The following is a 4,389-nucleotide window of genomic DNA, read 5'->3' as shown; positions in this document are numbered from 1 at the left end:
TATATATATTATTTATTATTTTCATTCCTTTCTACGTATTCTGTCAACCAAATTTTTTACTTAATAAGTCTCACAAAATAAATGCTTATTTAAATTCCACTTATGAATAGTCAAATAATCAATTAAAATAAGAGAAATTAATAAACCCACCAAAAATAATTCGTTATGAGTCCATTCATCAAAACTTTTATCTATTCATCCTTTTTTCCCTCTCTAGATTTTGTGCCTTTTTTCTTATTTTCTTGCCTTAAAAATTTGTAGAAATTAAGATAATTTTTAAATTTTGTTCACCATTTATCACCTTTTCCTAAAACCTTTCTCTATTCCTTCTTAAAGATACTTAAATATATATTACAATTAAGACACTTAATATCAAAATTAAGATAATTTTTAAAATTTTGTTCACCATTTATCACCTTTTCCTAAAACCTTTCCCTATTCCTTCTTAAAGATATTATTATATTACAATTAAGACACTTAATATCAATGTAAGTTACAATTTTATTTATTACTATATTATTTTTTTAATTCATATTATTCAATTAAGTTACAAATTTATTGATTACTATAAATACTAAAGCATATCATCCTCACCAATGGTAATAATTTCTTTCTTTCTTGATTATATTTACACTTAAGTACATCACTTTGTTATGCCTAATTTTATAATGTTTAGATTATTTGTGATTAACTTTTTTTTTGTTTACGGTATAAAAGAAAAGATGAGCATATGCCTATGTTGTTTGTGGGAATTCAAATTCAAAATTCAAACTTGATAGGTAATATTATTTGTTTTATTTTAATTTAGTTGTTGTCTCTTATTTATAGTGTTTTTCCTTCTTTATTTCTTGTATGTGTTATTTTCTTCATTATTGTTGGTGATTTTTCCATATTTTTATTCTTCGCATATTTTTTGTGAATCATTTTTATTGTTTATGGTGAAAGATAAGATGAGCATATGACAATATTTGAGAATTTAAGCTCAAGTTTGATGAACATACTATCGTTATTAATATATGCAAATTTTGTTACTATTCTCTTTTACTCTTTTAAGACGTTATGAAATTTATGGTTATAAAATTAATTCAAATGTAGTAATCTCACATTTTGTTTGTCAGGATAATATCCTAATTATTTTTAAAAAAAATCATGATTTACTAAATTCATATTTGATTTACAAATCTCTCTCTCTCTCTCTCATATATAAAGGAGAATCTTAGACATGCTTATGTGGCATGCTTCTAATAGCTAAAAAATTATTTATTTATTTTTGGTGTTTTTTGGCCATTTTTTGAATTTTAAAATACAAAAAATTCACCTAAATATTAAAGATAGTCACATTTAATTCTTTCTTTATCAGTAGTCATATTTAATTTATTTTATCATTAATGCTATTATTTTTAAAAATAATTAGGATATTATCCTGACAAACAAAATGTGAGATTACTACATTTGAATTAATTTTATAACCATAAATTTCATAACGTCTTAAAAGAGTAAAAGAGAATAGTAACAAAATTTGCATATATTAATAACGATAGTATGTTCATCAAACTTGAGCTTAAATTCTCAAATATTGTCATATGCTCATCTTATCTTTCACCATAAACAATAAAAATGATTCACAAAAAATATGCGAAGAATAAAAATATGGAAAAATCACCAACAATAATGAAGAAAATAACACATACAAGAAATAAAGAAGGAAAAACACTATAAATAAGAGACAACAACTAAATTAAAATAAAACAAATAATATTACCTATCAAGTTTGAATTTTGAATTTGAATTCCCACAAACAACATAGGCATATGCTCATCTTTTCTTTTATACCGTAAACAAAAAAAAAGTTAATCACAAATAATCTAAACATTATAAAATTAGGCATAACAAAGTGATGTACTTAAGTGTAAATATAATCAAGAAAGAAAGAAATTATTACCATTGGTGAGGATGATATGCTTTAGTATTTATAGTAATCAATAAATTTGTAACTTAATTGAATAATATGAATTAAAAAAAAATTTGTATAATTTTTCATTATTGCAAGAAGTTTGTATTTTCTTTGTTTTATATTTTACACAATTTTTTTTTATAATTTGTAAAGTTTTATAAATTTTTTTTGGTCCAAAAGAACAATTTATGATTTTGTTGTATAACTACTGACCTAACATTTCTCTTTGTGAAAATCACTTATACATCGGGATATATATAATATATATGCACATATTATATATTTCTTCTATCAATATCACATTTTAATAAAATTATTGACATCATATTATCTTTTTAACCGCTTATGATTTTGTTGTAAGTTTATAATTTTTTGGTCCAAAATAACAACTTATGATTTTGTTGGAGGTCATATAACTACTGACCAAACATTGGGATATATATAATATACATGCACATATTATAAATATTTCTTCTATCAATATCATATTTTAATAAAATTATTAACATCTTATCATCTTTTTAACCGCGCAAAGTGCATATAAATTCTCTAGTTAAAAAAATAAAAAAGAAATTGACAAAGTATGATTATCTTCATGCTTTGAATGCACATGACAACTTAATAAAATTTGATATTTTCTTCATCTCAAAATAAATAATATAATTTGTATGCAGATGCTACAATAATAAACTTTTTGATTAAAAAAAAGTATAAAAAAAGACTCAACTTTCTTGCTATGGGGATTTTGATAAAGTTTGTTTTTAAAAAAATTCTCAAATTTGTTATATGCATTTTAAAGTATAAAGATATTGTTTCAAATAATTAATTTCTTCAAATAATTTATATTCTTTGTGTAATTTGGGGTTATATATCTCTCAATCTATTCTTTTTTATATAAATAATAAGTATATTATATTTGTAGTAAAAATTAGTCAAGATAGAAAGTTATTTACAAAATATTTCACAAGCTAAGATTAGTGAAAGGTGAAAAGAGAGTTAATTCATCATTACTGAAGAAAGGATAACAACTTTCTGTCACTCCCCGAGCTTACATCCTGGGTGGGATTGGCACTCGAGAACCATTGTTGACCCTAAGCGAACCCTTGGCCTGACTTACTTACTTAGCGGAAGACTCTAAGCATTATTACAATGATCAAATGCATTTCTAATCAACTGTTTAATAAGATAATGATTTGATGAACTAGGAGGATAATGACATTTTGATGTTCTGAGCTTTCTAAATTTACAAGTCTATTTGATTCAAATTCTTTAATTTTGCGCGAAAGATACAAACAAAACAAAAACATACGAAGAATAAAAGATAGACTTAAAAAAATTGTATAAAATTATAAAAGCATGGGATATCCATATCCAATAAAATTATAGGATGAGATCATAAAATGTAAACTCTTAGCTTAAGAGATTTAAAATTACAACCAATACAAAAACTTAAATACTATATAAACATGATTAAGACTTCAAATATGATATATTTGGATTAAACACAACAAAGAACTTTCACAAAACTTTTAGTCAGTCAACTATTTTAATTCTTTTTTTGTACAAATTAAACGAGTTATTTATGATCGCGCGAAGCGCGGCTAAGTTCACTAGTTTTTTTAAATGATAGAAATTTTAGAAATTATGATAAAATAAGATATGTATTTATGTGATTTTTCCTTCTTATTTACATAATAATTAGCCAAAAGTCATAGAAAATATACATGCACTGACTATACAATATAGTTTGTCAAAGTCATAGAAAGTATATAGTAACTATACAATATAGCTTACCTATATATGAACTATACATTGATTATACATTATGATACACTCAAAAAGTTGAATATAGTTTAACTAAATACGAAGTATACACTGTCTATATATGAAGTATACATTGACTATACATGAAATCTACACTGCCAAATTCAATCTCAATCAATTCAAAATCACCTTCAAACAATCCTAAAATTTAGATATAAAATTCTCTCGATAGTTCGAGTCGTTTGATATCCACATGCTCTTTGTTTGACTTAAACAAAATTGGAAAAACCATGCTCATTGTGTATATATTTATTATATTTAGGATTGAAAATAGATTGAATTGCAATTCATCTATATAAATATGAATAAAAATTTTATTGAATAAAATATGAATTAGATCAAATATAGGACAAATTACAGAAATACACACATTTTTTCACTTATTTTCATTATCCCCTATTACTTTTAAAAATCTCCAAAATTCCTTATTTCTTTAATGTATCCGAGCTGCATATTAATGTATCCGAGCCAGTATTTAATGTATCTGAGCAAGTTTTTAATGTATCCGAACTACATATTAATGTATCTGAGCCAGCATTTAATATATCCGAGCTACATATTATGTATCTGAGCTAGTTTTTAATGTATCCGAGACAATATTTAATGTATTC

This window comes from Solanum tuberosum, unplaced genomic scaffold, assembly GCF_000226075.1.
Source record: "Solanum tuberosum cultivar DM 1-3 516 R44 unplaced genomic scaffold, SolTub_3.0 scf00282, whole genome shotgun sequence".
Taxonomy (NCBI): Eukaryota; Viridiplantae; Streptophyta; class Magnoliopsida; order Solanales; family Solanaceae; genus Solanum; species Solanum tuberosum.
Note: the sequence above shows the minus strand (reverse complement) of the source record.